This window comes from Lemur catta, chromosome 9 (genome assembly GCF_020740605.2).
Source record: "Lemur catta isolate mLemCat1 chromosome 9, mLemCat1.pri, whole genome shotgun sequence".
NCBI classification, from domain to species: domain Eukaryota; kingdom Metazoa; phylum Chordata; class Mammalia; order Primates; family Lemuridae; genus Lemur; species Lemur catta.
In genome coordinates, this window is record NC_059136.1 from 42,761,618 (window position 1) to 42,778,743 (window position 17,126).

At 37.7% G+C, this 17,126-nt stretch overlaps 1 long non-coding RNA gene across 1 annotated transcript in view; it reads right to left on the reverse strand.

Moving 5' to 3' along the window:
* Positions 1–14,981: 14,981 nt before the first annotated feature.
* Positions 14,982–17,126, reverse strand: part of LOC123644661 — a 142,970-nt gene continuing 140,825 nt past the window's right edge. Inside the window, exon 4 of the long non-coding RNA XR_006737204.1 lies at positions 14,982–15,519. This is a non-coding gene — a long non-coding RNA (uncharacterized LOC123644661). The remainder of the gene's footprint in view (positions 15,520–17,126) is intronic.

Genomic DNA, 17,126 nt, shown 5'->3' on the forward strand with positions numbered 1-17,126 from the left:
GGTATAGAATTTCCCAACACTCAGTACAGTTTGTATTATGGAAATATTTTACTCATTTGTCTAAGATTATGTATTAACATGTGAATCTATAAATCATAGGTGGTCTGACAGAGGCATTATAACTCTTAATGTATAGTTTACTATATTGTAAGTCTGAGCAATAGAATCACAGAAATTGCATTTGCCATTAACCTTAGAAGTCAAGGACCTCATCTCTGAAGGTCCCCAAAGCATTATTAATCATTGTGTTTTACCACCTTCCACCCTCCTCACCTCCAAATATGTTGTATGTTGCCATATTTTGTTTTCAGACCCTCTAGGATTGGAGGGTATAAAGTTCTCTATAAAAATACTCAGTATATCCTTAATCTGAATGTTTTAATACTTGTCATAAGGGACAAGATTGTTTTCTTTTCAATTTCAGTCTGTTAATCTTACCTAGAAGCCTTTTTGGCAACCCACATAATTTTTCTCCCATCTCACTCTGTATAGGGATTTTGTTGTTGCCATTAGAGCTTTTCCTTTTTGTAGACCTTACTCATAAATCATCTACTTAGGCTCATAATCATTTAATTTTCCTCTTCGGTTAACTCTCTGTAGGTAGCATAAATCAGATTATTATATTATGTATTTGCATAATTTTCCCAAAGCAAATCAAAGGATTTCTTACCAACATGATTCTACTAACCATTCTCACAGCTCCAGATATAAGATGTGAGGAAAAATAGGTATATTTAGACATGGAGGAAACAGCCACCAAGCATTTCTATCACAGGTGTATTTGAACCTGGTATTAAATATTATTCTACACAAACCAGATTTGCTAAATTTTACAATATCAAGCCCCTAGACATGTTTCTATAGAAAACAGAAAATGCCTTTGTCCATTCCACCACTCTTGAGAAATACAGAGTTCCCACATTATTTCATAGAGCAGCATGAAAACACCACTTGCCTTTGGTTTCCTCAGAAATGACTTTCCACCAATCCCCCAGTGAGTATTTCCATGACACCTGTTTGTTGGTATTGACCCTGGACATCCTGGGCCTTTGACCCCCATGTTGATTCTATATTGGCTTCCAAGATGCTCTGTATCTTGACATATGCAGTAAAGAGAAGTGGTTAAGAGCAGTGGATGTGGACAGAGATGAGGCTTGACATCCTCCCATAGGATTCACAGGTCAGCCTCAAAGAATTACCCAGCTCAAATTGTCAATACTGCTGAGCCTGAGAAATCCCAGCCTAGATGTAAAATTCCTTCTTACCATCATCTCCCCAGTTCTCCGAAACTCCCCCGAAGAGACACTTACAGACCTCTCCTCTGAGTGTAACTAACTCTGCATACCCACTCTCCACCTCCAGCTTCTTTTGTGCTTTTTTCCGGGTTGTGGCAGGGACTGCTGCAGATAAGGTGGACAGTGTGGGAGGTGGGGGCAAACAGTCATTTCAGCTTCATTGCTTCTGAGCCAATATGAAGAATCCAGATGGGAAAGCTAGAAATAGATCTTGAATGGATGTAGGGAGAACTCAGGACTGGCTCTAGGGAAAAAAAAATCATTAGGAAGGAAAAGTTTGTCTCCCTGCTTCCTCCCACTGACCGCAATTCTTTTAGTCCTGCTACTTTCTTTGCCTGGCATCTCACACTCTTAGTATTCCCTGCAGGCTCATTCCTCTTGCAGAAGTTGTCTAATATGTATCTTCTCGATGCTATTGCAATCAAATATACTAATCCATTAATGGATAATACTCAGAATGTGTTCTGTGTGAAAACGGAGAGTGAACTAAACGGGAGATCTTCTTCATACCAAACCTTAAGCTAAGTGCTTTACATGAACTATCACAAAAAAACTGTGAAAAACTGTGAAACAGGTACTCTCAGCCCTATTTTACAGATGAACTATCTGAGGCTCAGTATAACTAAGCAGTTGGCCGAACATCATAGAGTTCACAAGTAGTGAACCTGAATTCAAACCAGATCTTTCTGTTCCCAAAATCATGACCTTTGCATTTTACCACACAGCTTTCCAGGTCACATTTTGCCTTCCCTCTAGTAAATTTCTTGATGCAAGACATCAAGAAATTCATTTACAGCTCACCACCTTGGTGGTAATTTCAGACATACATCCATTTTGGTGTGACACATCTTCCAATGGACAGGTCCATTATTGCTCATTAATCACACCGAGTGGGCATGACATTCAGTCCACCTCTGTGGAGTATCACACCTAGGAGGACTTTGAAGTGTAATTCAAGCAGATGAGCATTCCTGAGACCAAAGTGCTAATCAATACCATTTACAGTAAAGTACTGTAATCACAAGCTGAAGCCTGGCTTACCTTAATAGATACAGTAATATAAATCAGCTCCCTACCCATCTTCTTTGACCTCGAGTCAGGTCACTCATGTCTCTTTGGACTTCATAAATACAATGAGTCACATCTCAAAACATTATTTCCTTATATTAGGGATGAGAGTAGCTTTCTGTGATCAAAGGGGAATACCCAGAAGGTATAGAAGCCTCTAAAAATTTCTACTTTTATCCCATGGGCTATTAATTCATCAGTGGGTTTTAAAAGGCACGTCTTTGCAAAATTTTATACATGTATGCATTTTTCTTCATATACCTGATGCAATAGTTCTTTGAATCCTCCAAGGTAACTATGATTCCTGAATTTAAAAATCACACTCCCCTACCCCATAGACCTTGCACCATAATTTCTGCTCCTATCTCATCTTCCTGTATTACAATGCAAAGGATGTCACCCCTTAATGCTAGCTTGGGGTCCTGGGTGTGTAAGGACGGAAGGCAAGCTTGGATCTACAAACCTCTATCACTACCATGTCCAGAGATTCTGAGATCCCATAGTTTTCACCAAGCAGCCATCTCTTGTGCAGAGAAACAATTAGAATTTAATAATTGATGTTTTAAGTTGAATGACACAGAGTAAATATGTCTTCCTTCAAGGTGGTTTTGGAATCTCTGTGGGAATTTAGTAAAAGTAGAAAATTCAAAACTTCCTGTGTACAGCAGCCACCATGCCTTCTGGTAATTGTTTTTACAAGGAATAATTACTTTCTATCTTGCAAAAGAATCTTAAAGTTGAAAGAAGCGTTAGAAATCCAGCTTTCTATCCAGAGGAGAAATTTGACTTTGCAATATCCCTTGCTCAGAAAACATCATCCCTTTGATGTCTGGGCCCTCTCAGTGATGAGATCTTATGCTAGCCTGTAAAGCAGACTATTGTTAGACAGTCCTAAGTGTGCAGACCTTTTTCCATTGAGTTAAAATATGAACCCTTGTTACATTTACTCATTTCTTTTATTTAATCAAATATTTAGTGAGCAACTACTTTGTGGTAGGTACTATGCTAGGCCCTGGGGATACAGTGACATATAGTTCGTATCCCTAACCTCTTAGAGATTATACGTCTAGCTCAGGGCTATTCGTGAAGTGAGCCAGAGTGAGTTGATACCCTCTTTCACAGGACAGCCTCAGCAGTTGAGATGATGATCAGGTTCCCTCAAGTTCTGTCTCCTTTCTAGGCTATGTATCTTAACTGCCTCTATCTGTAGCATTTTATAGACCCCTTCACTGTCCCTGTCAGCCTATTCTATGTGGGATTCTGTTTCTCAGTGGTCATCTGAGTCCTGTGTTGCCTAAATTCAAACATAATATACTCAAGTCTGGTGATACTAAGACAGAGAGATTGAATGATTTGGCAGAGCCTGGATCATATACTTTAAAAATCTTCCTCTGGATGATGCTGGTACTCTGATTAATGTGGGAACCGCTGCAAGGTGTCTGATCAGTGAAGAGGACAGTGAGAATCCGTGGAGACTGCCAGTGTGGCTCTCCAAAGATTCAACCAACCAAAGCAGAACCCAGCATTCTCACCCACTGGTGCCGTCTTCCTCGCGTGATGGTGATGAGCCTGCACTGCTGAGACCACACCACTGCTTCTGAGCTAAGCAGCCCTGCTGGGTCTCATCTCTGCTCCAGTCTCACACCTTCTTCTCAGTCCTACTTTCTTCACTCCTCCCAAATACTGATACTGACAGTATTCACCAGTAAATTCCCTGAACAAAAATTAACAAAGTCTATTTCTGGTCTAAGACAGGGACCCGCAGGGATCCAGGTTGAAATAAGTTTAATCCAATCAAGTTCTAGAGCTAAAATAGCTCTTCAAAGTTGTCTTTGGTAAGTGGGCCAGGCCTTTATCTACCACACTGCCAGGTCGTTGGATGTAGGCTGGCCCTAGGAAATGAACGTGCCCTTGGGCATGGCAGCACTTGTCAGCTGGGAACAAGTCCCAGCAGCTGAGGGGATTGAGTATCTCAGCCCTGTGAATAACGTACTACAGCATCCATTAGAGTCCCTGAGTGACTATGTGGAGCAGAGCCCCCATCTACCTGCACAGACACATAAGTAAGAATTAACTGCATGCATATGTGTGTATTTGTGCTAAACCCTGAGATTTTATGGTTAATTTGTAGCCTAAACTGCCCTGCCTAATAAACCTATGCCATAACATCATTGGAGGAATACATGGAAATAAGTGTGAATCACCTTATGTAATAGGGGCCTTTCCCACCTCTTTCAATACCTGCAGGTCTCTATTCCCTGCAAGGTGACAGACTTTAGAGAACTGCCTCTGTTTATAGTGTTACCTCCCCATTCTCTTGTGGTTCTCGAAGTGTGTTTCCTAGACCAGCAGCACCTGCATCAGCTGGGCACTCGTCAGAAATGCATATCCTCAGGCCCGTTCCAAATCAACTGAATTAGAAACTCTAGGTATGGGGCTCAGCAATCTGTGTTTTAACTGTCCTTCCAAGTGATTCTGATTCATGCTAAATTTGGGAACTAATGCTCTAACTCATTTCCTTAATTTGCCCAGACAACATTCCTGATGTCCAACCCAAGCTACGAGATCATTTGAGTGTCTTTCTTGCTTCTAGGCCCCAACCTCCTCTTTATCTTCCTCCATTCTACCCATTGCATATCACGTTTTATGACCTGAAATATGTTTCTTTTCACAGGCTAGGCCCTCCTACCAGGTAGGTATTAGGTAATCATTATTTTTGCATACTCAATGCCTTGTGCTGGTTTGGGCACATCATGAGTGCTCAAAAAATTCATTCCATTGATAAATCTTTACTCAAGACATATCCGCCATGGATTTTTCTAGATATCTCAAAAAGTTATCTATCTAACAAGAAAAGACAGACAACCTCAAAAATAAATGCAATAAAGTGGTACAGATATTAGGGGGAAAGTAAACAATACATAGAGTGGCTGGCCCTCTTCTAAGTGGTTTGTTTGCATGTGTTAATTCATTTGATCCTCACAGGAATCCCATGAGTTATGGTTCTAGAAAGAAACAGAATTCATCCTGAGGAAAAATTGCCCTTTTGTTTGACCATAATTATTAATTAGACTTTTGCTTTTAAAAGGCAAGACAATAGCCCAGTCTGGGATGAGGAAGATAAAATAGAGGTAAAGTGAAGAATGAATGCAAACTTTTGGCCTTCTTAGAAGTCAATGCTTTGATAATTGATTTTTTCATCTCCCATGGGAGAACTGGGCAGGGGGCAGGGCAGAATAAACTGATACATGGGAAAGGTCTTAAAAATCAATAAAACTTTAGCTCAAAGAATGACTCTCTAAAGGTAAAAATTGAGACGCTGGGAGTAAGGAGGGAGATAATGAAACAAGGGACCTTCAAATCATAGTTCCTAAGATATTCAGCCTGCTTTGCCTTTAGGGAAAAATCTTCATGTCATTTCCCAAAACTCTGAAAAATATTTTCTTCATATGGTACTTCAAGCAGAAAATTAAAGAAGGTTGTTTTCTAATCTGAAAGAGTTATTGAAAAGCAGGATTTTAACACTACTAATCCACGGAAGAGTTTCTTGGATTCTCTATTCTGAACTTACCTCTCAATAGATTCATGACTAGTGTTTGAATTATTCACCACTACTTATATTCAGCAATTTTCCTCAACATTATCTGACCTCCTCTGAAAGGCTATATTATCATGAAAGGGAAAAATCTATAATATTGGGCAACCTAAGTGATTTTATAACTAGCATGACATGGTTTTCTATAATGTGACATTAACTGTGAGCATGAAAAAAGATTGGGAATAAATCTGAGCTCAAGGTGTTAATTAAGCAGATCTCTTTTCACCATATCTGAAACAAACCAGGCAGTAGCCATCACCCTATTTATGTCAGAATGCCTGTTGTTATGAGAAATAGGAGGCTAGAAATCTTTGAATTACAGAAAATCCAAGAAAACAAACAGGCAGCATCATAGGCTACATAAATTGTATTAACGTCCCCATTTATTAACCTCTCCCCCCATCTACCCTTTGCAATGTGACCTTGTAGTTCCTCTTATCATGAAAGAAGGAGAATACATTTTCTTGCTATCTGACTTTGGGTTTTGCCACTTCAGTAGAATAAGCAGTAGTAACAGTGTGTCAATTCTGAGCCTAAGTGACAAGAGGCTTTGTATGGTTCTGCTTGTTCTCTTGACCTCTGCCATCTCTATACCAAGGGCATGCCCAGCCTACAGGTACCAGGAGAAGGATAAGAGACCCACGGATCAGATTCGCAACAAGGAGCTGTCCTGACTAAGCTCCTTCTAGGTGAGCCAAGCCCCTACCAATTCACAGATGTGGTGTGAAAAATAAATCTTATTGTTGAATGCCCTGGACATTTTACACTATTTTGTAGCATTACTGTGGCCGTGTTTGGGTAATACAGATGGGTGTTCATTCTTTGTTCCAAGTTGACTTCAAATGCAAACATAACAGTTAACCAATAATAATAACAACTGGATTTCACACTGAAATGTACCAAAAATAGGAAAACTAGAAACCAGGAAACCAGAAACAAAGACTAAGAAAAATAAAAGGCTGCTTAAATTGGCTCTCACTTCAAAGATGATAACAGAGAAGAATTCAGCCCTCTCAGTGGAACTCAGGGACTACAGCTTGACACTTTTAATTAAAAAGACATTAAAAAATTAACACAGAACTCTTCCCACTTTGCCCCAGGGCAGCTCATGAAAGATTGCCGCTTTGCTATCTGAATGCGTAACATCTATGTCCAGGCCCATCTGCTTCCCCTCCTACAGGAAAGATGGTGAATGTCAGAGCCTCCAGTGAGAAACTGTCCTGTTGAGGCTTAATTTCCTCAGTACTGATAACGTAAAAGCGATCTGGCAGAGTAAATTAGTGTATGATTCCAAAGCACAAATTTTTGATCATCTGCCATATTCCTGACAGAAATCATAACAGTCAAATATTTTTTACTATCAAGAAAGCAAAGAGGCCTATTAGAAATGGCACAATCCTATTTTACCCACTAAAACAAACCTTGTGTGGTGTTGTAGGGGCGTAACACCCAGGGCAGCACTTCCAAAATACTAACATGCGTACAAATCAGCAGATCATGTTAAAAGTAGACTCTGTGCAGTTGGCAGGGAGTAAGTTCTGGGATTCTGAATTTCTAAACATCTCCTGTATGCAGCCGATGCTGCTGTTCCAGAGACCTCTAGGGGACTATATTTTTTAAGTCTATGAACAATCTCTGTTAAGATGAAGTTTTCCCAAACTTAAGGACTGATTTTCAGTACTGAGAGAGAGTAAAATATAGTGAAAGAAACAGACTTCAGAGTTGATCTAGTTGGTTAAGTAGATTGCCCATTCATTCAACCTGATATATACCTTTAGGGTATCTATTACATATCACTCAGCCTCCATTTCTTTGGCAATAATATTGGAATTATTATTAACTCGTGGAAAAGGAGTTAATCTATAGAATATCTTGCTGCGTGGTAACCAGTCAATAAAGTGAGTTCCCATCTTTTAATACAGTAAAATTTCAATTAACCATAATCTCACTTTCTCTAATTAACTGGCCAATTTTATACATTTGGAGGAAATTATCCTTGTTTTGTTTTTTGTTTATTTTTTTTTAATTTTGTGACACTATCATAAAGAAACATGGAAACAAGACTTTCTGAGATGTCTGAAATACTTCTATGCTATTCATTCAATAAAATTTAATTTAAGGCACATCCTTTGCTAAAACTATAATGGGCACTTTGAAGTCTTCAAAGACAAGTTTTTACGCCCTGAAGGAAGTTAAATTCTAGAAAGGAGCAGATCACATCTTGTTTGGATAGTGTGATCCTCGTCTTGAATCTGTTTAATTAAGTCTTAATTAAGACTTCCTAGAATTCTGGGACTGAATATCTTTCATTAGTATTGTCCTTTTTCTTTTAAGAAGCATTCGGTTTTGTAGAATCAAAGAATTTTTTCCACAGACATTGATTTTAAAATCTGTCTTGAACAGCTGCTCTGTTGTATGAAAGAGGTTAAGTAATCTTCATGCCTTCCAAACTGTATTCTTCTATATTTATGCAGTCCTAAATATAAGTGACTGGTAAATGTCTTTGAAACTAGTAGGAAAAAAGGGCAAATGATATTACTAAACATATCATAGTATATATTGTTTGGACACAAGGAAATTATTGAACTGATGGATTCTTGGAAGTAACTTCTTAATTCTTGAACTTTGGGCAAATCATTTAATATCACTAAACCTCACTGTCCTCATTTGTAAAATAAAGTTAAGCATACCTAATATATATAATTTTAAAGAGAACATAATAATTGCTCAATATATGATGGCAGTTACTCATCATTCCTTAATCATTTTCCCCTACCGCTTTTAAGTAACATATCAGGTATGTAAAGCCAGGAAAAGTTAGAATAATTGATTCAGAGGGTTTTTACCTTGCAGCCTCCCATGGAAAACATAAAGATAAATGTGAAGCTTTACTGTATATTGAAGCTTTATTAACTTCGATTATTACTCTTTAGTTTTTTCAGCACATTCCATTTATGGAGCCCTACTTACCTCCTCACAGAGATCTTATATCCCAGATAAGCTATAAAGCCACTTTGGTGCTACTAAGAATCTTCTCCCATGGTGTTGGAAAGCCCACCCCCATTCTGTCCCCTCCCTAACTACGTACAGTCATCTGTGCCGGGAGCTGCCGGAACTGGTGATAAGCCCAACAGGGTCCTGAAGCTATGGAAAATCACATAGCTGGAAGGCTTTTCAGGAAATTAATTGTAGGCATTCAATTCAGATTTAAGGGGTGGGATTTTTTTCATCTATGAATGCCAACCCTAGGTTTCTCTAAGTTGGCAGAGTTTGTAATTCAATTATAAACATTCCTGTTATATAACTACAGGATTGCAACTGGATAAACAAAGTTAGCCAACCCATGCATAACTTCTATGTTGGTGTGAAGAAGTCAAAGAGAATGTGGAAATTAGAGAATTTTTATGTTTTTGCAAGAGTTGTTTTCCTTGATGGACATGCTTTGGATTCCCAGTATAACCAATTACCTCCATTTATCGATCACCTACTGTATTCTGGATACGTATTTATCTTATTTGAGCCTTACAATAACTTTATCAAATAAACACACTGTTATCTTCCCAATTTAAAGATAAAGAAATTGAAATTCAGAGTGGTCACATAAAGTCTTGCTCAAGTCAGTGAACTGTGAAGTAGCAGAGCTGGGGTTTATATAGTGTCTCTGACTTTTAGATCCAGGACAAGTTTCAACATATGAAACGGTTTTTATAATATCATGCCAATGTATTAAGAAAGTGCCCCCTTTTCCTTTGGAAAGAAAACTTCAATTTAGAATTAATGAACTAGAAAAAAAAAAACAAATAAATGACAACCTCTAGGCTACCTTTAATTGCCACTCCAGCTCTCCCTCCAAATCTTTTATGAAAGCTGCACGTGAAAAATATTTGGTTGATTTGAGTTTCCCATACTTTCCTTACACCTCAAAATAATACTTAGGGAAAATGCTGAGCTGCTGAGCAGTGGAGTATCAAGATGATCGAGATCAAGGAAGGGGGCTGAATAGAGGAGATCTTGGAGAAGTTTCAGAAAATAGGGATTATTGAGGAATGGAAGGTTCATATGGGTCTAAACATTCATGAACGAGGTTTCCTCATCAAGACAAATTTATTTTCTTAGCAACATAAAAAGAAATCCCCTCCCTTAAGGAGACAGGCTTCATGGGTAAATAGTTCCTTAAGATTGCTCAACAGCAGGATTAGAAAGGAAAGTATAGAGGTGGTAGCCAGAGGAGGAAAAGATGCTACCCAAGAGATAAGGAAGAAAAATGTAATAAGATAGAGAAAAAGGAGAACCTAGGAAGGGAGCTCTAGGAGAGGAGATATGGAATATGGAGAATGGCCGAGGTGAAATGCAGCATGCTGTCTGAGGTGACCACAGCCAGTGACCTCAAGGATTTTCAATAAAGACTGTCAGAAGTATTGATGCAAACCAAGAGGAGGAATCTTTGTCATGGTTGATGTGACTGGGCAAGAGAACATCTGACTTTAGGTCATATTCAGAATATAAATTAGCTATCCTTCAGTACCACAAGAGAAAACAACTCAGACTACTTGAGGGGAAGAGGGTCAGGGGAGTTAGGTCTTTGATTCCTCTGAAATTGCCAGCATTTAAACCTCTCAAATGGCTCATGCCTTATAGTATCTTGATAACATGGCTCTATCCTCACCCTATGGCTCCTGTTGGATGAGAAAATAAATACCTATGGCAAGATTTGCCTCAGAATCATCTTTGTATACCCTTGGATGTCTAGTAAAATGCTTAATACATTTTTATATTAATGAATAATTAATAATTTAACATTAGAGCATGTTTGTAATCTGGATTACACTTCACAACTGTGTGCCCTTGGACAATTTCTGTCACCTCTCTGGGTCTTTTTTATATCCATGTGTGAAATTAAGATAATAATGCCCACTTCATGGGACTAGTGTAAGGATTAATAAGAATCCTCTTTGCCACAGGTATGTGTATATATATGAAACACACATCAAGCATTTGGCATAGTAACTGGAATGTGGAAAGTACACAAATCAGAGGTGTTAGTAGGTGTGTCAATGTTATAGATAATTTTTTAAGGTCTGTTGATTTTGATCTGAAGTCCAATTCTGTAGACTGCGAATCCAGAACTCACTTAATATTCCTGCCAGTTGCCAATATTGGTTTTCCCTTGTCTCTTTCTCCCTCCTCATTTCTGTATCCAAGCTTGCTACCATTCGGAATTAATGTGAGTGTAAAGCAGGGTCCCCTAACTGCTACTTCCCACGTATACACACCACACACCAGCATTTATGCATGTTATGGACAATTTGATTTTTGAGGTTTAGGGGGGAAGATCATCTTGCAGATTATGTACCAACCTCACCATCATGCTGGCTCCATCGCCTCTTCCTTTCCCTCTACCCTCCTCTGAGGAGCAAGAAGAAAATCTGTTCCCTTACAAAGTGCAGAGCAGTAAAGCTCATATTTATGCACACTGGGCCCAGCCTTCCATTCTAAGCACTTCCCCATTCGACCCCAAAATCAGTTGTTTTACTCGATGGAATTCTGGTGAATAAAACATTCTCTATTCTTGCAAGTTAATGCTGATATAATAAAGAACTCCCTGATGGCGAGTTTCACTAAGCCTGCAATAAGTTTACCAGGGCAGCTACTGAATCTTTTCTTTCTCTAGGGGTTCTTCAAAAGTAGATATTGATTTATGCTTATGTGGAGAAAGGAGCTTGAATTTCTCTACTCTTGAACTGGTCTACTAATACAAGATTTTGTATTTATAATAGGAGTTCTGCATAAATGACCTCAGATAGGAGTTGGATTCGGCAAAGCTTAGAAAGCTGTAGATACCTGATTATCAGCTCAGCAAAGACAAGAAATTGGGACTCCTAAGCCCTAGTCCTGGTTTTTTTTTTTTATTTTTTTCACCACACACTACATTATATCCAGTGTCCTAGCTCAACCAAATAAACCTCTGCAGACCTCTGATTAGAGACCAAGAAGCACCGTCCTTCCTGATCAAGGCTGACCTCAAAGTTCTAACTCATTTATTTCTATTTTAGTTTTTCCAAGTAAAAAAAAGGACATGCTTTTCTTTTAAAATGATGCAGTGTTTGGAAACATCTCCAAAAAGTCTCTTTCCTTTTTTCAGAAATAAACCTCAATGTCTGGTTTTGTTTGTTTGTTTGCTTGTTTTTGGTGAGGTTGCTCTTCAAAAGGACCCGATGCACTTGGGTTGTGCAGCCATCTGCCACTACATGCTCAAGTATTGTGGTTAAAAAAATCTGGCCACCCTGCCTTTGATATAGAAGAACCACATGGGGTTGAGTCATATGCTGTGGAGAGAACACAGCTAATTATGGGATATGCTGGGCCCAGAGAAGATGTTAACTGCAACATAATTACAACTGCAATCCAAGGGGACAGAGTCATGGAAATCCAGTTAATATAAGGAAGTCAATACAAAAATACTAAATTCTAAGCTCTCAACTACTAAAATATAGTGCCATACTTGAATTTTTATTCTCATGAACTTCCAAACTTAAGATCTGGTTTGTCATCTCGGATATCCATGATCCTAAAGCACTTTTGGGCATTAAATAAAATGTTGTTCCAACAATGCTAGGTTTTGATTGCTTGAATGAAGATGAAAGGATGGTCCACTAGAGCTTGCTTCTAGCTTCAGCTCTACAACTATGAAAGCAAGAGACCTTGTGCAAGTCACTTCATAAAAGGGGGGTAGGTTGGAAAGAAGTGAGTTGAGAAAGTGTTCGAAGTTTCTTCTCATGATGAATAGAACTCTTTCAAAAAAGTTATTGATGCTCAAGTTCATGGTAGGTAAGTAGTTGGAATTTGAAGATGAATAAAGCATAATGTAATAGCCAGTTTCACAAGGTTATTATACTTTTTCTAAATGTTCCATAATTTGGCAAGGTTATGATGGTAATAGAAATCTTACCCTTTTGAAATTTTCTTTTTTAATTTTTTAAAAGTCAACTCTGAATCATGATAAAGAAAAAAGGAACTTCTCATGATGATGAGTGGACTAAGAAGTTAATAGTTATCACAGAAGGGACCCAGAACACATATTCAAGAGTATTTAAAATAATTTTTAAATTATACTAAATAGATATCTATCATGAATCAGGAACTCTGGCAGGTGTTTATGTAAATTAACACATAATACTTACACTAACTCTTCAAAGTTGATCAGTTTTTCATTTGTAAACTGGAGATGATGCCAAGGCTCAAAGAGGTACCAGTTGCACGTCAGAGTTATCACCGGAGTGTCAGTGCTAGGATTAGGACACATCACATTTCAAAGACCAAGCACTTTTCATAGTAAAGGGGAATGAAAAAGGACTGAAATTGCAACATGAGAAATGTGTCTAACATGCTGAGGTTCATCAGACTGTAGAGGGAAGACGAGGCTTTTCTCTGAGGCATTATTTAATAGAGTTTGTCCCCATTGAGGCAAATGTCTTTGGAAATATGAATGACTAAATCAATAGCCACAGCAAATTATGGCCAATGAGTTCAGACTCTTCAAGAACTAAACGATAATATTACTTTTTTTTTTCAATGGAAATGAGACAGTAGATCTAAAAGGAATACATGTTTTGTGTTACAGGGAACTAAAAAGGTCTCCTTCCCCTCTCTTATTATTATGTTTGATTTTCTTTTGAGCCAAAATATGTGGAAGAATTAAAAGTCACATATGATTCTATATCTTTACATAGCCCAAAACTTGTCTAGTTATTCAAAGTGATGCTGGGTGAGTGTAAATCAAATGGCTAAATGGAATGACTTATCACATTATTATTTTTGGGTAGACATTGCCCCTGCCTAAATATCTAGAAGTCATTAAAAGGAGTGGGAGGGACAGCAAAAGGCTTTGGTGACTTTGGAAAGACCAACACATTTTTTGTGCATGGATCCAAAGAAAGAATTGGAAAGTGAGGAGTTTTTAAAAATACCTGTTTGTATTGGATTAAATTATTTTACTAAGTCCTCTTCTGACCTGTTGTTAGGTAAATTCATATTCATGTTTCCAGTGCCTAGCATGATAACTGGCATAAAACAGATGATAAATATTTGTAGAGTAAGTGAAGCAGTGAATGACATGGAGTTTCTTCAGCCGTGGGGCTGGAATACGTTGAAACCTGAAACTCATTAGTAAATAGAGATACCCCTTCTACATTTCAAGGTAAGGCATTTCAATGATGATACCCCTACCTAGTCCATAAAGGACAGAATAATCTGTTTAAACCTTTATACTAGCCTAGAACTGATCCAGTGACCAAGATATCATAAATGATAAATTAATATTGGTTGAATTGAGCAACTTCATATCACTGATATATTGACATCCAAGAAAACCCCACTACGTTAACACTACCTTGTATCTATAGGTAGGTTTTTAAAAATATGTGGAAGGGTTCTTTTAAAATATTATTTTCTCACCTGATTGAGAAAGAAATTCTATAAGATTGATAGGTTATTACTCCGTTTTACCAATGAAGAATTAAAGGATCCAAAATTTAAATGCTTTATCTAAGATCACACAAGTTAATAACAGAATCAAGGTTTGAATTCAGACCTTCTAAACTAGCTCCTCCTGATCAAACCTACCTTTCTAATGGATATAATTCTGCAGGTAACAGATGGGTTAAACACAAAGACTACACTGACATAATAATAAAGCCAACATAATTTTGTCAATTATCTTGTCATAAAGCTACCTGGAAATGTATTTGTAATTTTAATTTGAGATATCAAAGCCAATTTTTTTCACATATTTGGGTAGAGTATGAGTATTATTTTAAAGAGCCAACAGTATCAATCCACAGAGCTGGCTTCTTTCAACCAAAAGGTATTATTTTCTAAATCTCCAAGTTAAATGTCAGCTGTGATTCTAATGAAATATCTCATAAACATCTCTAGCTTTCATGAATCAAACTATCTTAGAATTAATAGGAAACTTCACATATATTCTTCATAAGATATTTTATCTCCTTTTCTCTCCAAGTTCTTTTTCTCCTCATTATACATTTTAATTAACTATTTCTACTATTTTGTGGAGACTTCATTGGGCTCAGGTGTCTCAGTACATATACAAGGAGAGAAGAAGAGACAAGTTTCTTTCAGAATCCCTCAGTTTACCCCCACATCCATTTTGTAAGAGCCCTTTGCCTTTTAAAAGTAATTAATCCAGTTGATACTTCAGTATCTGGGTTAGAAAAAAAGAGGCTCCATCTCTGAATACAAGAAGAAACAGCTGGTCATCTGGTTGTTTCTTTCCTTTAAAATGTTTCTGAAGTTAGCCAATCTTTAGTATTGCTTAAGGTGTTGCAGCTGTCCTGGGTTTTTCCCACTGGCACGAGTATCTCTGGGCGAGAGTTCCACTTTGATAATGTGATAAATAGCTTCAACCTGAATAGAGCCTTCAAGCCGCGTGCCTGGAGGGGGATCTTAGTAAGGCCAGGCATCATGTTGGAAACCCAGAAGATATTCTCAGTCTTCAGGCTCTCAGATTCTACTGGAAGTTGATTTAAATTGGCACAGTTCCTGGGAAGATAGATGAAATTTCATAAAGTCTTATAGAGATATTAAGGTCCCAAACCAGGTCTATGCTATGCAAACATTAAAAACAATAAGCCATTTTTCAAAGGACAGAAACTAGGAGGTTAGCATGCTGAATTTCTTTGTAATCAGTGGAAGACTATTGTCTAATGAGTTTTCTTTCGATTTTATAAACTCCTCTTGCTTTTAAAGGATATTTGTATAAATTGGCCATGGGTTCTCCAATGCAGCTGATTTCCAGTTGAATGTACATAAGTGGGAGGTTTTATTTAAAAATATATGATGAAACTCATTCTGGCAAACCTTCTCTTTATTGTCCAGTGATTTTATCTTAGCTTTCCCTCTCTATATGGTATCTGAAAAAGCATTTGGGATAGCGTAAGTAAAGGTCAAAGGCAGGCAGAAAGGGGAAATTAATTTAAGAGCTTAAATACAACTTTTTCCTACTTCACTTTTCCTTGGGTCATAGCAAGTCTTTCCGTGAGATAGCAAGGCTTCTCAAATGGTATGTCTGGGATTGAACCAGGAAGACATCTCAGTATCATAGGTCCATTTTGTAGATGCAATGGGGCAGGCCTTGGACTTGACTTTCATTAGGGTTCAGTATTAACTTTGGGAGTAGGTTGAACCACCCAAACATTTTAGAGGTACTAGTTCTTGATAATATTATATGCTGGCAGACATTATTTGAGCAGATATCCTTGGTTGCAAAGACGATTCTCTTTTCTGTAGTGGGTATACATACATATACTATATGTTTTCAATTAAAACTTCAATGAGATTTTTCAAATGGATATTTATTTGCCAGTCATAAAGTTAATCAAAAGAGTATCTGCCCAACAATAGCCAAGAAGATCTGCATCAAAAGAATAATGTATCAAATCAAAATATAATGTTATAAAGGTGACACTTTAATTTGGATGTAAAATAATGTACCATTCAAAATGTACCTAGAAAAATTAGATATCTGTTTGGAAAAAATAAGCTATATATTTCATTCTAACCATAAATTTAAAAAATCAAATATATCAAAAGGCTTTAAAAATTATTAGAAACCAGATGCTAATAAGATTATTAATAAATTATGACTTAAAGTGTGAACATAAAGCACTGGTAGAAACCATAAGATACATGTATTTGGCAGGAAAAGTCTTTCTAAGCAACACATTAAACACATGAAATCTCAAAAGTAGGGAGCTTTCTTCAACTGAAGGAGAAGCCAGAGAGACTCAAACCTAAGAAGGGTTCAAAGCTTTACTATTAGCTTGAAAATGAAGAAGGCCGTGTGACAGGAGTGCAGGTGGCCTCTAGAAGCTGACAACAGCCCCTGGCTGACAGTCATTTGGGAACTAACGAGCTGGGCTCTGCTGACAACCTGAATGAGAAGCATAGTCTTCCTGAGATCCTGCAGATGAGAGCCCAGTATGGTAAATAGCTCCACTTTGGCCTTGTGAGGTGCTAAGCAAAGAACACATCCAAGCCTCCCGGACTCCTGACCCATAACTGTGAGATTATAAATGTGTGTTGTTTTAAGCTACTAAGTTTCTGATAACTAACAAATATAAATACCATGCAGCTGTGTTTTTTTTCTA